Source organism: Sycon ciliatum, chromosome 6 (genome assembly GCF_964019385.1).
Source record: "Sycon ciliatum chromosome 6, ocSycCili1.1, whole genome shotgun sequence".
In the NCBI taxonomy this organism is placed as follows: domain Eukaryota; kingdom Metazoa; phylum Porifera; class Calcarea; order Leucosolenida; family Sycettidae; genus Sycon; species Sycon ciliatum.
Genome location: NC_088648.1, coordinates 6700582 through 6724336, shown reverse-complemented (window position 1 = coordinate 6724336; position 23755 = coordinate 6700582). Strand labels below are relative to the sequence as shown.

Genomic DNA, 23755 nt, shown 5'->3' with positions numbered 1-23755 from the left:
TCCAAAAACGAGAGAGCTTGGAAGCTCAGGGCCCTGCGCTATGCTTTTTTGCCTAGCTCATCATGCATGTTATTAGAACTGATGGAATTGTTTTTTTCCATTGATTGGCTACATCAAACTTTCTCTTTGCACTCGAGGGTAGTACGACACCGTCTACCACCTTGATTTACCTAGACAAAAAAGCATAGGGAAGTTATAACTTTTTCATTTCTCCTTTATTTTTTAAGACATAACCTGGGATTCGAACCCACACTATCGCCCTGCATGCATTTCCCCGATACTCTTCGCTTACATACTCATTCTTCCAAGTTGCTTCATATTATGATCTTGCATTTGAACGCCCTATTTGAATATTGTGGCCAGCTGTCTTTGATGGTCCGGTACGGGACAGGTACGGGATAGCGCCAGGCATCTTTTCCGTTTGCCGTTCTTCAGCCACAGCTCTCGCCTTCATCTCTGGTGCGGGTGTAATCTACTGACTTTGTACATGCGTTATAATAGACCAATCCCTTTGTCTGGGTTCGTGAAAAGGGCCACGTGTGCAAGTCAGCTCGTGTGAAGTGCATGGTGTTTTGTATTTAGTTGGTATGTGGCAGCTTATGGGACAAAGAGATTTTTGATCCCCGAGCTTGTGTATGTAAATAATGTTTTACGTCGAGTATGACAGCTACAATGCCCAACAATACCACAACGAACTGATCGGCTACATCATTGCATTGCAAAAAATCTGTCTGTTCGAATTACATGCATGATGAGCTAGCCAAAAAAAGCATAGCATAGGGCCCTGCGCGAAAGAAATAGCCTTTCTCTTTGCATTCGAGAGTAATACGACACCATCTACCACCTTGATGACCTAGGCAAAACATGGATAGGGATGTTATAAATAATGTATTGTTCATTTCTCCATTTTTTTCCAAGACATAACCTAGGATTAGAACCCGCACTATCGCCCTCCATGCATTCCCCGATACACTTCACATACATACTCATTCTTCCAAGTTGCTTCACGTTCTGATCTTGCATTTGAAAGCCCTATTTGAATATTGTGGCCGGCTGTCTTTCGTGGTACGGTACGTACGGGACAGGTACAGGATAGCGCCAGGCATGCCGATGGCACAAACAAACAAACAAACAAACACAGAATTAAAGCTGTGTGGACTTTGCATAGCTACGGGAATTAATGTTCTATTTCGTCTTTGATAAGTGCAATGTCCGCCTCGCTAATTCTGCTTATGACCACATAAATGTTCATTCAGAGGCATGCATAATACACTATCATTAGAAACCCGCGTGGACCCAGTTACAAGCTCACTCAGCACCAAAACTGCACACTGGTCTGAAAAATAATAAATACCTTCTGGCTAACAAAGCAATATCAAGCAACTGTGGCTGCCTTATAAAAAAACAATTCTAAATACTGGCCTCCAAGCTCTTACCGCCTGAATTTCTCCATATGCTGGACCCCTTCATACACTGGCATACAAAAGTTAGTAACTTTGTCAGTAACTGCTACTGACTGTAACTGTTAACTGTAAAGTCAGTAACTGTTACTGACTAGGCTCCCCCCCCCCCTCCCTGCATATACTCACTAGCAAACAACTATATCATCACATCTGTGGTAAAAGCAGAGGCATGTACAAATGCTACCAAGAGAAGCAGGCTTGTAACCTTTTACCAACTGACTTAGGATCAAGCCTGCATTCTTGGAAATCTTGGGGACAAAGCATAGGTCATTATCTCCAGGGAATTGTCTTTTCTTTTGGCCAGTCCCCTGCCCGGTGTTGAGACATGCATTGGGGTTTTCCAGTACTTGCTGGCAAACAACTTGTCAACTGACTTAACTTAATATTCATATAGTATTCAGGTTCTTTAGGAATTATGATACTATTGTATTATTGATTCACAGGCAATATGAAAAGGAAACCATTTTTTAATGTGGCATCAGCAGACCCCAGCTGTAAGAGGTACTGCGCGGGCGCGTACATGTTGCGGTACACGTAACTTGTGTACACGTTATGTAAGGGTTACACGTGCTCAAGAGAAACGCATAATACATAGCATGACCCGACAAGTACCACAGCTGTCACTATTGTGCTAACTTTTACACGTTATGACTAATCAGAATCATGCTTATAATTCTTAGAGCTGGGTAACTACAGATAACATGTAAAACTTTAGTCACAGTAGGTTATACATCATAATTGTGTAAGATACACACTGTAGATAGATAACACATGCGAATGTCTTGTTTTGTCTTTACCTGCACACAGCGCGGTTTCCTTCCTGTTCATCACGCTGCTTGGAAAGGACATCTGGACGTGGTCAAGTATCTAGTAGATCTCCAACCCGACACGGTCTCCGTAAAGAACAAAGTGAGTCAAGCAGTCTCTGTCACTGTATTGGTCCTGATTACACACTCCAAGAGTGTGCACATTTGACAAATGACAAACTACATGGTACATTCCCTATATCATGCAGGTCACTTTTCCATTGCAGAAATATTATGTATGTGTTTGTGTTTGTGTTTCGAAGGCACTGTCATTCATAGCGAGGTGCTACTGTGTTGCATTAGATTTTCTGGTAGTAGCTAGGAGGAACATTTCCAGCTGATCAATCAGAGTAGTCTATATTAGGATCCCTTGACTGACAGTAGATTGTACATCATACTGGTATGTAAGATACAGACTGCAGGTAGCTAATACATATGAAGGTATGATCTTGTGTGTCTTTTCCTGCACACAGGACGGTGACCTTCCCATTCATTTTGCTGCTGTGAATGGACGCCTGGAAGTCGTCAAGTATCTACTAGATCTCCAACCCTACACAGTTTCCGTGAAGAACAAAGTGAGTCAAATATTCTCTGGCGGTGTAATTATTATGGGTGTATAACGCAAGAGTGTGCAACTTTGGCCAATGACTGACTAGAATCTAGATTCCCTACATCAGCCCGCATCGAAAAAGTCCTTAGTTTCGTGTAACCCAACCAACCTCTGTTTTGAGCACAGACCGATACTTCTTTGTTGTATGCACTCATGTATGTGTACATCATACGCATGTGGATATACATGTACGTGCTCGCACTTCAAGTTGTGCCAAAGCCAAGGCTCTTTCTTCCTGCTCCAGGTTATGCTCTGGCCGGCTAGACATTTCGGTCCTCTGTTTCGAGTAGACTCGATTGAGTCGGATTTGTTGCATGGTGGTTCTATTTGCCAAACGTAACGTTTTCGACACTGACATATTTTAGTCTAGAGATTTTAATGTCAAAAACGTTTCCGTCACTATGCTGAGTGCGGCTGGACCATCGTCAACAGCTGCATTGTTCAAGTTACGTACCCGGGGCAATTTGTTGGACACTCTTCATTCAGAAGATGTCACTCGCTTCAAAGTGGTGTTTACTTCTGAAACCGGGTCATGCCGCAAGGGTGCTGGCAGGAGTGACAATGAAGGACTTCAATTGGAGTTCGGATGCCGATTCTTTTTCTTTGGGTTGGAGCAACAGGAAGATGTAGTTCCTGGCCCGCGACGGTTGCTGAACGATGTGTTGATGCCCAACGTCTCGGAGATCTGCTGTGCGCGGTGTCTTAGTTTAGGACCAGTTTGACTGTTCTTTTTTACTCTCTTTCTCACTCCTGTGTGCAGCCACACCATATATTCTCACACCCCTAACACACCTCACTCACACGCACCTCTCCCCCCACACACACACATACCCAGACACACACACACACACACACACCTGTCCTGTCCTGTAGAGTCACTGCCGCAAAAGGGTCACGTGATCCCATCACTGGGAAACTTGAGAAAAGAGAGAGAGGACACGACGCTCGATGACGCTCCAGGTGCACGGGTAGTCGCATCCGCTTGCCGCATATGCACACGTGCTGGAAGGCTGAGCGCTCCTCTGCTGTTGGTCTATGCGCCACCCTTGAACAGCGATGCCTTCCCCGTCCCCGGACACCGCGAAAGCAGCGACCACACCCGTCACAATGCGCGGCACAACATCCCCCCGCCGGTGCCGACGTTCCGGTAGTTCCAGGTGGCACTGCGGCATCCACCGTTGAGGCACACACATGCCGGACCAAGCCACCGCGGCTTCTCAGCCACCGCCCACACCGCCCGCACTGACTGGCGCCCCGCTGCTCAGACACAGGCCGCGCACGCTCCTCCAGACACTTATGCCGAGCCATATCTCCTTTCCGTGCAAAATCCCGTCCGCATACCGTACATACCACTTGGGGCGGAGGCTCAGGCACATTGTCAGGCTCTTGGTAGGTGCTGCGCCACTCCGCGCGAGACTCACATGCAACATCATACCATGATGCCTCCACGCCACGGGCACGTAGATCCCGGACAGCACAGTCCTTCCATCTGCGGCGTGGGCCATGTGCTGGGCGACGCTGCAAGAAGGAGCCAAACAGTACCTGTTTTGGGATGCGGTTGTCCGGCATCCACGCCACATGCCCCAACCACTCCAACCGCCGATGTGCAATTTTGTCTTTAATCGTCTCGGAGTCTCCCCAGCGCACCAGCAGTTCTTCGTTGGTGATGTGTTCGTCCCACATCCGGCTTCGAGAGACCCCGAGGATGGATCGGATGCACCTCATGCTGAAGGTTGAGAGCTTCTGCAGGTCATGCTGAAGGGGCGTCCAGCACTCAGAGCCATACAACAGCAGGGACAGAACGCAAGCATTGAATACGCACCGCTTGGTGTGCATCAGCAGATGTGGATTGGAGAATACAGACCTCCGAAGAGCACCGCAGGCCCTGGAGGCTTGGGCAATCCTTGCGGCGATGTCCCGGGACGAACGGCAACCGCTGTCCACTACAGAACCGAGGTATTTGAAATGCGGTACGCATTCCACCTCCGCTTGACCAAGTTGGAGGGGAGCGCGGTCAGTAGGCGTGATGCCGGGGCCAACAACTACAAACTGAGTCTTCGTTGCACTGATGGTCAAGCCGAATCCCGACGCCACCTCGTGAAGACAGCACAATGCTGCCCCCGCTCCAGACCGAGTCGTAGCGAATAGACAAGAGTCGTCAGCAAACTGGGAATCTGTTAGGCAATGGTGTTGGTCGTCACGGCGGGGTTTACGGTATAAATCGCTGCTGTATGCTGAGCGGAGCTCGAAGCCAACCCCGTCAACTCTCCTGACGCGGTGTTGCCACTGGGTCATCACGGCCCACGTAAAGATAAAGGACCGGCGCCATAGAGCACCCCTGGCGAAGACCATTGCCAATGCTGAATGGGTCTGATAATATGTTGTTGAACTGCACCGATGCTGACATGGGGTCGTGGAACGACCGGATGATGTTGATAAGCTTTTCTGGTACTCCCGCACGGCCGAGGACCTGCCACAGACACCCCTGGGCACTGAATCATAGGCCTTCTTCAGGTCGATAAACACAAAAAATCCCTTGGCCTGATGTTCGATTGACTTTTCCATGAGCTGTCGGACGGTGAAGATCATGTCAGAGAAGCCACGCCCTCGCCGGAACCCGCACTGGGACTCAGGGAGAAATTTCTCTGCGAATACCTGCAGCCTTCTCTGAAGGACACTCGCCAAGACCTTGCCGACCACATCCAACAACGCAATGCCCCGCCAATTGTCGCACTGCGACAAATCTCCCTTCTTTGGAATGGGGATGAGGGTAGCATCCGCCCACTCCCGCGGAACGCAGCCATCTCGCCACACATCTCCAAACAGCTCCATGAGCTTGTTGTTGAGCTCCTTGCCACCGAACTTTAGCAACTCTGGCTGTATCCTCGATGAACCAGCAGCGGTGCCATTGCGAAGTCGAGAAATGGCCTTGGAGATCTCATGCATGGTTGGTGGTTCTTCAAGGCTCGATACTACAGGTCGCTGCTCAACGCAAGCCATGATATCGGGGTTGTACGAGCTCTCTGGGTTCCGGACAGTTGTGAAATGCCTCTGGAACCACTTGCATTGATCCTCAGTCGACTGGCACAGGTTTCCATTCTCGTCCTTAATGGCGGAAGTCTTGCACGGAGTTAATCCCTCACATGCAGCGTGGATAGCATGAACGCATTTCCAGACGACTGCCCCGTTGAAGCGCGCCTCTGTCGCCTCCTGTGCCTTATTCAAAATCCAAGCCTCTTTGGCATTTACAACGGCTGCGCGCGCCTGCGATCGAGCAGCCCCGAAGCTGGCCCAATACGTGTCGCCCCTCTGCTGACCGTGGGCAAGCCACTCCGCGTAGCACTCATTGCGGGCGCGCAGAAGGGGCTGTATGGTTGCAGAGTTGTCATTATACCAGTCGGCCTGACGGCGTTCGCTCGGGCCCAATACATCAGCGGCTGCGGCAACCGCGGTATTGCGCACATGGGTCCACTTCTCCCCAACGCTACCATCGCTGCTCCAGCAATCTCGCAATCCAGCAGATAAAGCGGCACGATACTTGTCCGCGGTGGTCACGCAGCGCGGGGGGGGGGGGGGGGCGACGTCCCACATCGTTGACGTCTTGTAACGTGGATGCGCAGGAATCCGATTGATCATGCTCGGCCACCGCCTTACTCCGCAGCTTGCCGACATTAAATCGGCGCCCCCGGCTCGCTCCACATCGGGCAACCCCCACCAGGCGATGCGGGAACTCAAAGACTATACAAAGCAGCTGGTGGTCACTGCCACACTCAGCACCGCGAACAACGCGCACGTCCCTGCAAAATCGCCGATGATCCTGACGCATCAAGATATAGTCGATGCAGTGCCACTGCAGAGAGCCGGGGTGCTGCCACGTCCGCTTGAAGATATCCCGCTTGGGGAACCAGGTGTTGCAGATCCACAAATTATGTATTGCTGCAAACGACAGTAGCTCATCTCCAGAGGAATTCAACTGTCCAAAACCATGCAAGCCGCGCACACCACTCCAGCCATCGTCAGCTGTTCCTGAACCCACACGGGCGTTGAAGTCTCCAAGCAGAATACAGCAGTCCCTGTCAGGAACGCCAGCTATTACCTCCTGCAACTGTTCGTAAAACTGATTTTTACTGGCACGCGGAGCTGCATAAGTCGGAGCATGCGCACTGACTACCGTCACCCATGCAACTTCTCCCCCACGCAGGGCGAATTTGAGACGTGCAGTGACAAGACGAGGGCCCACAGCCCGCCAGACCGAACCACCATTCTTCCACGCGTCTGTTGCAAATTTATTGAGTGCCATGGCGACTCCTTCTCCTCGTCTGTTGCCCGGAGCTCCATCGCCAGGCACGGGGCGACCCGAACACAAGATAGTAAAACCGTCAACGACATAAATGTCATCGCCGAACCAGTGTGTCTCCTGCAATCCAGCCGCCGCCACGCTCAACCTGCGCAGCTCGGCAGCAACACGACGACATTTCTTGTCCTCTGCTACTCGGCCAGAAACGCTCGCCGTAGCTACGCCGCCACTCCTTTCCACAAGGGAGCGAACATTCCACGACCCAAACGTCAAGCAGCGCCGTCCCTCTCTCCCACTCTTCTCCCTCTCCTTGACGTACTTCATAGCTTTTCGGAGCTGGATGGAGATATTCCACTCGGGGGCTCGTCACACCACCGTGAGTGGCGACTTCGGGCGCAGCAAGAGGTGGCGGTATCAAAAAAACTCGCCTCGTCAACCTGCTACGTGGCTCCCGTCGACGGCAGCTCACTGTCTACGTACTGGCCCTGGAGACAACCCTCAAGGGGTCGCTCCAGGCCTCTCTTTCGCCCAAAAGTACTCGAAAAACAAGAAAAAGTCAGGAGCAGAAAAATTTCAAACTGCCTCCTTGGGCAGCTCACACACACACACACACACACACACACACACACACACACACACACACACACACACACACACACACACACACACACACACACACACACACACACACACACACACACACACACACACACACACACACACACACACACACACACACACACACACACACACACACACACACACACACACACAACATCAACAACAACAATCAACCCTCTCTTCTGCGGGGACAGCAGCAACAGCAAGAAGAAAAAGAATACTCGGGATCCCTTGTCTGCTAGCCCACTCTTGCCAGCGCTGAAATGTCGACAAATACTTGGTCACCGTTCCCAGTGCCCTACTCGCCAGCATGACTTCTGGAATCTTCCTGGATAGGTTCATGAGTTTCTGGGTTGGCTGCGTTTGAACCGCCCTCAGCTCTAGGCATGAACACAAGATCATAATGTGAGGAGCCTGTCAGCGACGTCGTCAGCATTAGCATTGGCTTCAGCATCTACAGCAGCTATCAGCATCACTTGAAGAGAATTACGCGCTCATTACCAATGGGGACTCTGAGCCACCATGTTGGTCAGCAACAGCATCAGCAGCAGCATCTTCCCGCCCTGCGGGCTACGACATCGTCATTGACATCACCAGCAGCAGCATCCACCCACCTTGCGAGCAATGACATTGTCAACGGCATCTGCCTCCTGCCTGCAGGCAACGATGTTCCCTGAACACCAACATAGGACAATGCCTCGCGCACCGTGCACTCACATGTGTTCGCGCCACACAGCCACAGCAATTGTGTCAGTACACAAATTAGCAACTGTTATTCCTCATGCACAGTCTTAAAGCCAGCATTTCTGAAAATTAATGCTTGCCCCTCCCCCAGCAAGTTGTGAGGGCAGGTACCTTCCAGAAACGTGCTTTCCTCATGAGGTAGCATTACGTGCCATAGCTGCAGAACATGTTTAAGATTCTCAAAACCCTGGGTGGACTGGGTGGAACGGTGGTGTAAGCCGCACCATTTCTGTTGACCTATCAACTGCCTGGGCTCTCATTTATCTTTGCTTGCTTGCTTGCTTGCTTGTATTGCTGAGGGAACATATGCTGGTTTGTATTCGTGGGTCCCCATGGTGCATGGGCCACGCGTACTCATCCGGCGGATATGTGTGAATAATAATAATATCAACCATAAAAGCATCAATCGCATGACATCCCGGATTCCACCACCATGAACAGAAATGCTTTATCTGTTTGGTCCTCAGACTTTCGAAAAGCAATCTAGGGTATGGGGACCTCACAAACGCTCGATTTATTCAAAAACAGCCGGGCTCAGCCGCCAGTCATCTGTGTCAACTATTTTCGAATAATAGTCTGCGAGTTCATTTTGCTCTCTGGCCACGCATTCGGCAATCAGGCAGATTCCATGCTTCATGCGCACCTGGAGGATTCGCATGGCTTCCTGTTGCAAATGCTCTCTTCTGCTGCCAACCTGGATATTGTGCTCAGCTGCCTGATTACCGCTTCTGTTAATGCAGATACCTCCTTCTTATTTGTGTGCTAGTTATTCAAGCATCAGCGTGATTGCTCTCAAATCTCTCCACATCGAGCTTCTTTGGTCATGCAAAATCTCATTAGACCACTCTCCTCTGGCTGCCTCGACTGTGCTGCCATTTTCTAAAATCCGCCCCAACCAGAGTCGCTCGCATCGGACCAGGTCAGGACCGTTGCTTTGGGCAGTTTTTTCAAAATGGTTAGCCGTGCCAGTCTTCAAAAACCGCTCTCCAAAATTCCAAGTCGCACCTCGCCACATCTGGCGATTACACTGGGGCGTACCAAGAACTCCTACAGTCTATTCATCAGAAACTGTCCCGCTTGCTTTGGAAGTCCGATTTGGGCCGAATTCAGGATCAAAAAACCCACTTTAAATCTCAAAAATCTAGGTTGTGGATCTGCTTCTCCATACATTTTGCTATGGTATACCTGGCCCAATTTGGTAAAACCTAGCTGAATTTCATTTTCCCTGTTCTTGGACTTTTCTGGCCTCAAATGTGGCTAGGAGTAATTACACGGGTCACACAATGCAGGATGTACTGTTATTTTCACGATATCTACAACTATGTGCAGGAGACACCAAAAAGTTAGGGTGCCAGTTTCCAATGAATGGACTGTAGGCAATATCAAGCTGTACAATGCCCTTGTACGCAGACAGAAAATGGACCAAGCGCAAGTGACGTAGACAACAAGAAGCCGGCTAGCCTCGCCACTTTCCTCGAGGGTGGCGGTGCTTAATGTGCCAGGCACTCTTTAAAACTCGCCACTCTGCGCTCTGGGTGGGTGGGTGGGTGGGTGCGTGGCTGCGTGCGTGCATGTGTGCGTGCATGTGTGGCCAGCCTTTGGGCTCGTAGAGCGCTTTCGATGAAGGGGTCGACGTGGGTTGAGGACGGGACGGCGTTTGATGCCATCACCTCTGCCTGCGCCCTTCGTTGCTACTCGCCGCGGTTTGACAAGCCCCCGAGTATTTTTTCAGCGCGCATTATGAAGTTTGTCAACGAGAGGAGAGGGAGGACGAGATGTCGTCATATGCGCTTTGGGTGCTGGAACGTGAGGTCTCTGGTAGAGCGGGACAGCAGGATAGAGACGGCGGCTGTATCTGGTCGCGTTGTTGAGGACAGGAAAAATCACCGGGTCGTCAGTGAGTTGCAGAGCTTGAAAATAGGGGCGACAGGACTACAGGAGGCGCATTGGTTTGGCTGTGACAGCTACGTCGTGGATGGATTCATGGTGCTCAGCCCTGGACGTCCGCCACCTGGGGATGAATGCTCCCGTCGTCGTTGCGAGGGAGTTGCAATGGTGTTGGATCGTGACGCAGCTGCCGCCTGGAAAAATGGAGGTAGCATTTGGACGCTGGTGAGTTCGCGTGTCGCCTCATGCCGCCTGAAGTTTGAACTAGCTGATGGATCTGCGTAATGGTTTACCCTGGTGTGCTCCTATGCTCCAACTTTTGGAGATAGTCGTGTGAGCAAATAACAATTTTTTGACGACCTGCACGGCGTTTTGTGTAATGCACCAATAACGGACCATTGTATAGTACTCGGGGATTTTAATGCGCGAGTGGGCTCTGGCCTGTGTGGAGACGTGTGGTACGATGTTGTCCGGGGCAGCCATGGCATGGACCCCCAAAACTCTTCAGGGACAGAGCTGTTGTCCTTTGCTGCCATGAACCAGTTATGTGTTACCAACACCTAGTACCCCAAGCGGGACTCAAACGCACTTGGCAGCACCCGGGTACCCTGCAATGGCACTGCATCGATTATATTCTGGTTCGAGATGTGAACCGCCGGCACTGTTTGGATGTGCCTGTGATCAGAAATGCTGAATGCGGTAGCGACCACCAACTGTGTTTGAGCTGTCCGGAAGGCTGCGGCCTTCGAAGCGCAGCGGCGGTAATGGCCCCCGGTGATACGATGTCGCGCAATTAAGAGTGCGGCCTACCCCTGCGGAGGCGGAAGAGCCTACAACTGCTGAGATATGTCAGGCATCTATTTCTGGAGAATTAGAGCGGGCATGGATAGAGGAAACTGACGTGGACAGCAAGTGGTCTGTCATCAAATCCACTCTGGACTTGGCTGCATCTGCTACACTCGGTCATTCTAAACGATACCAACCGGACTGGTTTCTGGAGGCAATGCCTGTGCTACAGCTGATTCTAACTGACCGTAATCATCGGCTGCCTACAGTTCCAGGGTACGCCATGGCCAGCAGTGCGATACCCCATCCTATTGTGGGTTTAAGGCGGCCAGCACAAGGGCACATGCGCGCTGGACTCGGCTCGGGTTCGGGCCAAGGCACATGAAGCTACTGAGTCGAGTTTCAATGGCGCAATTGTATGGAAGTGCATCCATGACCTCAAGGCGGTGTATCAGGGACTGCGGCCAGTGCAGACCTCCGCAATACTAGTAGTTGATTCGAATGGGAACATGTGTAAGCTTCCTGAGGAGAAGGGCCAACGCTGGAGAGGGCACTTCTCTGGTGTTTTCAACAAGCAGAGCACATGGACACTAAACACTCTTGACTATGTTCCTGAACTTCCTGTTGCTGAAGGATTTGATGGGCCTCCTGATGCGCGTGAGGTCAGCCGTGCTGTGGCACAACTACGGAACGGCAAGGCGGCTGGGGCTTCTGTTATATTGCCAGAAATGCTGAAGGCCGGCGGTGAACCCCTCAATATCAGACTAGTGAGCCTGTTTCAGGATGTATGGTGTACTAGTAGCGCGCCGAAAGAGTGGGTTGATGCTACTCTCATGCCGGTGCCCAAGAAACGCGACCTCTCTAAGTGCGATAACTGGCGAGGGATCTCACTCCTGGATGTGGTGGGTAAGGTGCTGGCTAGTGTCATTCAGTCACGCCATCAAGTGATAGCCGCTGAATTTATGCCGGAGTCTCAATGTGGGTTTAGACGCGGCCGTACCTGGCGTACCTGATGCTCGAGCCATGGTCTCAACCCTGCTTGTAGACACAACGCTCAGTGTTCGAGTATGCGGACAGACTGCAGACGCCTTTCAATCTGGCATTGGCACACCACAGGGAGATTGCCTGAGCCCTGTCCTGTTTACGTGCTACTTTGAACATGTTCTGCAGCAGCTGAGACATCAGTTCCGAAGAGAAAGTACAGGCCTAGCACCGTCTATCCCTGAACTTCAGTACGCAGATGATCTTGACTTCCTCGATGAAAATGACCAAAATCTTGAACAAACCCATGACGTATGCGTGCTGAAGATGCCAGAACACCAATTGATGATCAACGGCGCGAAAACTGAACGGACCCACTTCTACCTCGATGCAGACCTGGAAAAAAGAGGGAAAGAAGAATGGCGGATGGCAAAGTCGGTTGGATCGAGAGCTGGTACTGCCGAGGACATCAAACACCGAATGGTTCTGGCATCGCAGTCATTTGGCCGGATGCAAAGCCTTCTACAGTCATCAGGGATCTCCCTAACGTTGAAGCTGAGGCTGTACAATTGCTACGTTCTAAGCATTTTGCTTTACAACTGCGCTACCTGGGGCCTCGCTGAGGCACTCAGAACGTCTCTGGACGTTTGCCACCGCCGTCACCTCCACTCGCTACTCCGTATAAAGTATCCAAATATAATCAAAAACACGGAACTCTACAACCGCTGTCGCACCCAACCCATATTCAAGGAGATCGCGGCGAGGCGATGGAGCTTCCTGGGGCATGTGCTCCGGATGCCATCAGGGGCACCGCCACAGGTCGCTCTCGATTTTGCTGCTTCTGGTGCCTTGCGGGGAAGGATAGGCAGACCAAGAACAACACTGCTAACCACTCTCTCACTGGATTGTCGGGAGAAGCTGGGGCTTGTGCTTCTGTCGCGACCTGGCCTAGCCCAGCTTCGGAAGGTGGCGTATGATAAATGCCGATGGAATTCATTGCGAAACAGCACTGTTAATTAGCCTGGCCATACTAATACGATTACATCTGACATGCTTGCCTGCCTACTTGTGCGCACGCATGCATTCTTGCCGGAGATGTCTACCTGTGGCGACAATAATTTTTTCATGGACTGATCTTCTTTTTTAGTGTTTGCACACTCTTGGCTGCTGCTGCTGTGGCGCTTTTGTATTTACATGCTGCTGCGCTCTGTACGGCTGCACTAGCCGTGTTAACTGTCGTACCCAGATGCACACATTCAATCCCTGGCTATGCTTTGGAATTGTTTTCGTTGCCTTTGTCCTCATCTCTCTTCGTTTTGTTTTCGCTGCCTGGGCTCTCATTTATCTTTGCGTGCTTGCTTGCTTGTATTGCTGAGGGAACATATGATGGTTTGTATTCGTGGGTCCCCATGGTGCATGGGCCACGCGTACTCATCTGGCGGATATGTGTGAATAATAATAATAATAATAATAATCTTCTGTGTGCGACAGCTGTGGGGAAAGACCATCGAACACAACACCAAGGGATTCTTCATATTCATTGATCTGAGGAAGGCTTATGATTCTGTTCCACGTGAATGCTTGTGGCGAGTGCTCGCACATGCTGGAGTTCTTAACTCAATGTTGCAGGTCATCCGCTCTTTCCACTCAGAGATGTTCGCCACGCTTCGCGTGGGAGGTATCACAGCGAACCCCTTCAGTGTGCCCAATGGATTGCGCCAGGGATGCAACATGGCACCAGTGCTGTTCAATATCTTCATGTGGGCTGTCGTCGTCAAGTGGCATGGAGCGGTGAAAGACATCCCTGGTATTGGATTTGAGTTTATGACTCATGATGGTGATTGCAACTTGTATCGGAAGACGCGCCGTACTGATCCCGTCGTGGTTGTCACTGAATCCCAATTCGCCGATGATTCGTCTCTATTCGCGACTACGCAGCATGGTGCAGAGCTTGCCTTGTCCACCTTTATTAGTGTCGCGGCTGAGTTTGGGCTAGCGGTCAGCTCCTCAAAGACCAAGCTTCTCATGGCCGGTTCCCGCGTCTCTGCAGAGGACTGTGCGTCTATGCAGCTCGCGGGTGTTGATATTGAGTGCGTCCCCGACTTTAAGTACCTGGGCTCCATCATCCAGTGTGGCGGGTGATCGTCTTTGGACGTAGATGCCCGTATAGCCAGCGCTTCACGGGCTTGTGGTGCATTGAGGAGTTCCGTTTTTAACAACCGACACCTGGATATCCACATCAAGAGATGCGTATTCAACAATGGCGTGATGTCGCTATTGCTTTACAGTTCCGAGTGTTGGACACCTCTCCAACGTGATTTTCAGCGCCTGTCCCCGTGTTTCACATGAGATGTGTGGGGTCGATTCTTGGCGTATCCCGTTCACAGTGCTGGAAGGACCACATTTCCAACGTGCAACTGTTGAAACTGTGGGGTGATCCCGAGCCTCTCAATATCAAGGTTGCGAACCGCCGGCTGGAGTGGTTGGGCCATGTGGTCCGAATTGAGTCAGAAAGGATGCCGCGGCAGCTCCTATCCGGGACAAGCACGCTCGTCGCCCGGCCCATGGTCCTCGGCGCCGCTGGAAAGACTGTGCAGTGTCCGACCTCAAGTCCCGGGGCGTATATGGTAGCTGGTATGCAACTGCACGGGAGTCTCGGGTCGAGTGGAGGGCCGTGTACACCTCAACAGATGCTGGTGCATCTTCTTTACACAGCGTCCTTAGGAGTGCGGCTGCTCCTGTCAACTGTGCTGTTTGCAAGAGGACGTTCTCGCGCACCCAGGATCGTGCCAGGCGCAAGTGCACTGCAGAGCGTGCGAAGCCAGTGAATGAACAGCGTGGAGCATGTCCGTGTGATCGCTGCGGCCATCGGTTCTTGAGCCGTGGTGGCCTTGCCCGTCACAAGTGTGTGGCTCAGTCCCCAGCCTCAGTGGAGCCATGTTGTGGCGCGCACTGTGCGTCCTGCGACCGCTGCTTCCGTTCGGTCCAGGGCAGGAATAGACACCACTGCTCAGGTTCTCCCCGGCCATACGTCAGTCTCGTGGTAACAGTCGTAGGTGACCTGAATCCTGGCGACCTCTCGTTGTTTGTGTCCCGGACGCCTCTCCTCTTCTCTCTCCGTTGCCCCTCCAGGGGCTGTTGTGTTCGCCTCACGCTCTGCGTGTCCAACTCTCACTCTCAGACAACACAGGGAGTCCTGGGACAAACAACTAACTTCTTCAAGAAATTCAAACGAATAATATGAGCTCACGGGCAGGGTTGCCCTGACCTGCGGCAAAGCGGTTTGCATGACGTCACGTCACCATACACATCAACTCCCTCTCCCAAACTGCAAGAAATGGAAAGAGCAGAGAAAATGATTGCAGTTTGAAGATATAAAAAGAGACAGATGTAACGGAATAAAGATGAAAACAGAAACGATCAACTATACTGCAAGTCTACAGATCTAAACGCTGTGGTTGCTTGCTGCTGCGGGAGCTACGCGGCCGGACGGTAATCGAGGAATCCGAAGAGGGGCCAGGTGTCTGCTCTGCAGTCTGGAGGAGTGCCGAAGAGTTGTTCGAGCTGGGAGACTGACCAAGATCGGAGGCTGACGGCGGCGGCACCGGGCGGAGGTACCGGCGGTTGCGCCAGAGCACGCGGCCGCTTGGAAGGCGGACATGGTAACTACGGGTACGACCAATACAGATGGTTGTGCCGACCTGGTCCCACTTCTTGGTGCGAGGGTTCTGTACCAGGACCTGGCAACCATCAGCCAAGGGTTGGAGTGGGTGAGCTGATCGGTCGTACTCGGACGCGGCTTTCTGAGCGGCGTTCCATGAAGGCTCAAATACACGTCGATGAGCCGGGACGAGTGTACGCAGCGGATGTCCGAATAGCATCTGGGCGGGAGACACGCCCGCTGCATTAGGGGTATTGCGCCACTCCAGCAAGGCGCTATCGAAGGCCTCATCCTGAAGATTGCCGTGGTGCGTGCGTTTCGAGACCAAGTGCTTCATAGCGCGAACGGCGGACTCAGCGTGGCCTTTCGACTGTGGGAAATGGGGGCTGGACAAGAAGTGCTCAACGCCCCATCGGGTCATGAAGTCGGCGAGATCCTTGGAGGCAAATTGAGGACCACCATCTGACCGAAACTTTGTCGGAACGCCCAATGCTACGAACGTGTGATGTGTATGGTGACGTGACGTTATGCATCACGTCACCATACACATCAGGGGCCACGTGACCCTTGTGGCAGTGGATCGACAGGACAGGACAGGTGTGTGTGTGTGTGTGTGTGTGTTTCAACAGTTTGTGCGCACGCGGGCGTGCTTGTAATTAACTCTTTTGTAATGAATGGTGATTTTGAAGCTTGTATCAGATAAAAAAAACTCTGTTTTAGCCACCCACACTAGTAGCAAGCAATGGCCGAAGGTTCACTTGATTTACGGGTCTACAGTTGAGCCACGGGAAAGACTACACAAATATCTACGGCAAAAACTCCATCAGGCTAACATTGCCTAACATGAGAAAAGTACCTGGGGTGGGAGGGTGTGGGGGGGGGGGTAGGGGGGGGGGTGGCAGTCACAATCTTCCAGTTCATCATGCGGCTTGCAGCTCTCATACAGACAGAGGAATCATTCTACGGGACAAGACACCCAATTATATCTCTGTGTAAAACATGGTTGGAATAGTTTCTTTTAGAAAATACAGCACAACATAATTTTAAAACGTGATTGAAGAGCACGAGAATACCGTAATTATTGCCGATCGTTCTGGTTATATATGGCAGCATTGCTTTCAGAGATATAGGAAAGGAATGCTTGATGTTGACCGCACAGAATTCATCCATTCCACGATATGGCAATTGTCATTAATTCCAGGTACAGGTACTCGTGATATCAACATGATTGTCGGTTTCGTTGTTGCTGCTATGGCTGTGTAGGATGGGAGAACTCCTCTTGGTGAAGCAGTGTACTGGGGGAAAGCAGGTTGTGTACCCTACTTGCTGGAAGTCACCTGGACCAAGCTTGCATATGATGAGGTAAGAGTTGAGAAAAGTTGGTTGTGTTACGAATGGGTCTACCAGTTTTGTCTGAGAAGATTTTGTTCTATTACACTGAAAACCTTTGCTCTGAAAACCAGTCCCCCCCCCCCCTCCTCTGCACAAGTTCTTATCAGTTTGATATGATTGTTTTGCCTGAAACACGTAGCTTTACTTAAGGTTGGATAAAATGGACGATCTCCATGAAGCCGGTTGGAGTATGATGAAAGAGTACTTTCTGTAGATTAAGTGCGTAAGAGAATATTATTTCTCCTTTATTCACTTCTTTCGAAGGCGATAAGCCAGACCCACCGGGAAATATTTCCATGGGTGGGACAGCAAAAAGAAAGTGAAAAAACAAAAACAAAAATAAATAAATAAATAAAACCTAAAAACCAAAGGGACAAGAACTAGTTGAAGGAAGAGGAAGAAAGGAAAGAAACTCAATCCGAACTCCAACATCAAAACAATAATAAAGAATTTGCAGCGACAGGCAAAATACATCAACCAATGAAGGGAGTAGTAACAAAGGAAATATCAGTCTTTATCAGTCGTTATTCAAGTCTCTTAGCTATTGAACCTGCAAACGCAGCAGAGGTGCATCTACATGTTAAGGATAGTTCTCAGTATTTTAATAGAACCTTGTATAGCCTCCTGTTGCACAATAGCCAGGTCTCCTCCCTGCACAGTCCGAAGGCATTGAGGAGTCTCCCCCACCAAGCCTCCCAGGGCACTTATTATTATTATTATTATTATTATTCAAACAAGTTTTCGTACAACACTCTTCAGGAATCACCGTTGTACTAAAGAACAAAATGAGAACAAAGGAAATAATATAGCAATCAGGGTAGGGTGACACGATACAATGACAACACTGGAATATCGAGGTGCGATTTCTTACAAAATTGTGCAGAAAACAAGGGTATACAAGTAAGAACTAAGCATGACAAGTGTGTATCAGCAACAAAAACAAAAAAGTGAGAACGAATGATAATAATAACAAGAATAAACAAGAAGGTGACAAAACACATTTAGGCACAAGTGGCAACAACGTTGCCACACTACACAAAAGAACATTATTTGAACAATTTTAGGGTAATAACACTATCTTTCTGGACACACAAATTCGGCTTATGAATGCGCTGACAAACAGCTTCCAAAACTTGTAACTGCAAAAGATAACCATGACGAGCACGGCACAAAACAGAAAAACAGGAATCAGAATAAGTACGACAACAGTCAGTACTAGAAACCAAATGATTGTATACTGAAGACTTGTTATTACGAGACGGACGCACACAATCTCGACTCACGCGCACACCCTCACACTCACTCTCACCCTCACTCAGCTCACCTTCTCCCTCACTGTCCGAATCAGAACCTGCTCCGTCATCCACAGCGGTTTGACTCTCTTCCTCACTTGCATCGTCCTGCGTCTCACCTTCACCACCCACGCCAACCGTGAATGCCGTTGCCTTCATGTCAGTCGTCGTCCTTTCCGATTGTTTCCTTTGTATTTTTACCGTAAATTCATAGGTCCGGTTGTAATCTGCTGTAGATCTCCGTGGTCTGTCATTTGCTGCTTTGTTTTGTGGATTAGTTGTTGTTGTTGTTGGATGTGAACCTGGTGTTGTTGTTGGATGTGAAGCTAGTGTTGTTGTTGCAGCCATGGTTGTTGGTCTTTCTGTTGAATCCAGCTCTGGTTCCTGTGGGACAAATCGACCGCCGCGGGTGCTCCCCACCAACACAGACCTCGAAGGAGGAGGGTCAGGGGGAGGCAGAGGTGCTGTCACCACTTGAGGCACAGCCCCATGCAAAGCACCCAGAGGCACAGACTTAGGCACACCCGAGGGCTGCACCAATGGCGGTTCCGCACGCACCTCCAAAGAGCTGCCAAGCTCAAGCCCGTCCAACACAGATGTCAGAGGGGGAGCGGCAGACAGCGGCAAGGAACTATCCTGCCGTGTAGGTGATGGGTTTTTCCTAGGCCTCCCGCGTTTGGACCTCTCAGGTTGCGCACTGGGTGGAAGGATGTGAAGTGGAGTGTGTTGTTTGATACGTGCGTTCAGGTGCTGAACAGTCCCACCAACATACCGACTAGCAAAATGACGGCATTCGAAGTTGTAGATAACATGACTGAGGTGGAGGGTTTGGTAGGACGTCCTTCCGCACCGTGAACGCACGCATTGTTGTGAAGACTGGCACAAAATGTACTGCATAATAAGTACGACGGACGATAGACTTGACTTCGTGACACACTTTGATCGATTCCTGCCCCTTCCATGGCAAACATAGATAGACGCGAGAGCGAGGTGGACCAATCAGCACCGATTTCGGTTTCTGCTCCATGGACAGAAACTTACGCAACAAGAATTCCGGATAGCCATTCTTCAAGAAAACAGATCGAAGAAAATCGAGCTCGGCCTGCAGCTTACTGGGCGAACAAATACGTTTCGCACGGTCCACGAGGTTACGAACTAAGTTGACCTTGTATTGAGACGAACAATATGAATCGAAGGCAATGTACTGACCGGTGAACATAGGCTTACGATACACAGAAGTCAACATTTCACAGCACAACATTTCTGTCCATGGAGCAGAAACCGAAATCGGTGCTGATTGGTCCACCTCGCTCTCGCGTCTATCTATGTTTGCCATGGAAGGGGCAGGAATCGATCAAAGTGTGTCACGAAGTCAAGTCTATCGTCCGTCGTACTTATTATGCAGTACATTTTGTGCCAGTCTTCACAACAATGCGTGCGTTCACGGTGCGGAAGGACGTCCTACCAACCCTCCACCTCAGTCATGTTATCTACAACTTCGAATGCCGACATTGTGCTAGTCGGTATGTTGGTAGGACTGTTCAGCACCTGAACGCACGTATCAAACAACACACTCCACTTCACATCCTTCCACCCAGTGCGCAACCTGAGAGGCCCAAACGCGGGAGGCCTAGGAAAACCCATCACCTACACGGCAGGATAGTTCCTTGCCGCTGTCTGCCGCTCTCCCTCTGACATCTGTGTTGGACGGGCTTGAGCTTGGCAGCTCTTTGGAGGTGCGTGCGGAACCGCCATTGGTGCAGCCCTCGGGTGTGCCTAAGTCTGTGCCTCTGGGTGCTTTGCATGGGGCTGTGCCTCAAGTGGTGACAGCACCTCTGCCTCCCCCTGACCCTCCTCCTTCGAGGTCTGTGTTGGTGGGGAGCACCCGCGGCGGTCGATTTGTCCCACAGGAACCAGAGCTGGATTCAACAGAAAGACCAACAACCATGGCTGCAACAACAACACTAGCTTCACATCCAACAACAACACCAGGTTCACATCCAACAACAACAACAACTAATCCACAAAACAAAGCAGCAAATGACAGACCACGGAGATCTACAGCAGATTACAACCGGACCTATGAATTTACGGTAAAAATACAAAGGAAACAATCGGAAAGGACGACGACTGACATGAAGGCAACGGCATTCACGGTTGGCGTGGGTGGTGAAGGTGAGACGCAGGACGATGCAAGTGAGGAAGAGAGTCAAACCGCTGTGGATGACGGAGCAGGTTCTGATTCGGACAGTGAGGGAGAAGGTGAGCTGAGTGAGGGTGAGAGTGAGTGTGAGGGTGTGCGCGTGAGTCGAGATTGTGTGCGTCCGTCTCGTAATAACAAGTCTTCAGTATACAATCATTTGGTTTCTAGTACTGACTGTTGTCGTACTTATTCTGATTCCTGTTTTTCTGTTTTGTGCCGTGCTCGTCATGGTTATCTTTTGCAGTTACAAGTTTTGGAAGCTGTTTGTCAGCGCATTCATAAGCCGAATTTGTGTGTCCAGAAAGATAGTGTTATTACCCTAAAATTGTTCAAATAATGTTCTTTTGTGTAGTGTGGCAACGTTGTTGCCACTTGTGCCTAAATGTGTTTTGTCACCTTCTTGTTTATTCTTGTTATTATTATCATTCGTTCTCACTTTTTTGTTTTTGTTGCTGATACACACTTGTCATGCTTAGTTCTTACTTGTATACCCTTGTTTTCTGCACAATTTTGTGAGAAATCGCACCTCGATATTCCAGTGCTGTCATTGTATCGTGTCACCCTACCTTGATTGCTATATTATTTCCTTTGTTCTCATTTTGTTCATTATTATTATTATTATTATTATTTTAACTGGTTTGAGGGAAAGAGACAAACGGGAAAAATCTGAAGAAAAAATTGACTGTCACCACCAGGACTCGAACCAGGGACCCTCGCTTGTAGCCAGCGATGCTCTAACCACTGAGCTATGGTGTAGTCGTCATCCCAGCAGAGACCGTTCAACGTTTTCTTCAGACTTCGTAACTCACACTTCCCGTGAATCCACACAGGCGGTATTATTATTATTATTATTATATTGTCCTGGTGGTGACAGTCAATTTTTTCGTCAGACTTTTCCCGTTTGTCTCTTTCCCTCAAAACCAGTTAATATGTTATGACTTGGGGCTCCCCGCGTGCTAGTTTGTACGTGAAGTGTGTGGGTACAGTGAGGGCTGCGTCCCACCCGCCTGTGTGGATTCATAGGAAGTGTGAGTTACGAAGTCTGAAGAAAACGTTGAACGGTCTCTGCTTGGATGACGACTACACCATAGCTCAGTGGTTAGAGCATCGTTGGCTACAAGCGAGGGTCCCTGGTTCGAGTCCTGGTGGTGACAGTCAATTTTTTCTTCAGACTTTTCCCGTTTGTCTCTTTCCCTCAAAACCAGTTAATATTATTATTATTATTATTTTCACTAGTTTGAGGGAAAGAGACAATTATTATTATTATTATTTTACTGCCTGATATTGCCTGTCTTGCTGTATAATTGTGCGCTTTGGACCTTATCGCAAACATTAACCGACGTCGTCAATGTATGGCACCAGAAGAAACTACGTACCATCATTGGTATCATGTACCCACAACGAATCTCGAACACAGCGCTGTATGCCAGAACCGAGCAGACCCCACTATCCCAAGTCTGCAGGCAACGGAGACTGCTGTGGTTCGGCCATGTAGTGAGGGAAGGCGAAGAATCGTCCTCTTTCCAAGCCCTCCTAATGTCAATCAACACAACAGACATACGACGACCCCGAGGACGACCACGTCTGAGATGGATCGACGTTGTCAAGAAAGACTTACAATGCATTAATCTGTCGCTTCTGGATGCTGTGCAATCTGCTTCTGATAGAGCTGCTTGGCTCGAAATTGTTAACAGATGCGTTGACCTCATGCAATGAGTGAAATGCGAACTGTCATTATTATTATTATTATTATTATTATTATTAACTGGTTTGAGGGAAAGAGACAAACGGGAAAAGTCTGAAGAAAAATTGACCGTCACCACCAGGACTCGAACCAGGGACCCTCGCTTGTAGCCAGCGATGCTCTAACCACTGAGCTATGGTGTAGTCGTCATCCCAGCAGAGACCGTTCAACATTATTATTATTATTATTATTATTTTAATATGGCAATAAGTAGGACGAGCTGAAGCGACATGTGGACTACTTTAACAATGTAACAAAAAATGATTGTCTCGTCGTCGAATTACTATTATTATTATTATTTATTCTTGTTTTACTAGGGAATTCCCAACAGGCGGCGACGCCTTTTTACTAGCATGCGTTCTTCTCTAGTCTGTTTCCTCACTGTCTACTTCAATGTATACTGGGTGTCATCATCGTGTACAGTGCATCTCTTTTTACCCTTCACTTTTAGTCATGGCAACTTATTTTGTGCATGATGTTAAATTGGTTAAGTATTGAGCAGTGTCAGAAAGGTCTATCATTTCTTACTGTGCACCTGTGCTATATATATACGGTGTAAGAAGTAAAATGGCGGGTGTGTTTTTCTGTGGTATTTTGGATATGTGATGGTTATTGTGACTAGTGAAATTGATGACACTGAAGAGTGTATCGCTATACCAATATTGGTTCTATGTTTCCAATCCAGGCAAAGGAGATTGTGGAGGAAGCCAGAAGGATAGCTCAAACCCGCTTCAAAACCCAAACATTGGACTTGATCAAGGTAAAACATATCGTTAGGAATACTAACTCTTTGCTTATGGATGAGAGGAATGAATAATTGGTACGAGTTGGGAGTAATGACCCACCGATGTAACCAGATCAAATAGAAATGCAGTTAGAAGTTGTGACAAGGCACAAGGCTGACAGGGTACTGAAACATTCAACACCCTGACACCTAGGTCCAACATATCTTTCAGCGCAAACAGGATGATAACAAGTAATAGTTACATCTCACATGCTAAAGGCGGGGTTGTGGGGGTGGTGGGTAGGTGTGGTGGTGGGGGTGGGGGGGGGGGGTGAATTGGAGTAGCATTGATCCTTATTGGAGACAGGAGAGAACAGGAGAAGCCCAAGATTGCGTTACATCAACACGCACGATTCGAGTAGGGAACAAGAGGGAGGATGAGAGAGAAGGAGCGAAAAGCAGTGAAAGAATGAAAAGCAGTGAAGAGGTAATGCGAGTGACGGTGAGAGAGAGAGAAAAAGAATGGGAGAGGTCTTTCTAGATT

General features: G+C 49.6%; 1 long non-coding RNA gene across 1 annotated transcript; it reads left to right on the top strand.

The window, feature by feature from the left end:
* Nucleotides 1-2776: 2776 nt before the first annotated feature.
* On the top strand, nucleotides 2777-23217 carry LOC135819256 (uncharacterized). The gene is made up of 3 exons (XR_010553882.1): nucleotides 2777-2844; nucleotides 17120-17218; nucleotides 23173-23217. It is a non-coding gene; the product is annotated as an uncharacterized LOC135819256 (long non-coding RNA).
* Nucleotides 23218-23755: the final 538 nt, after the last annotated feature.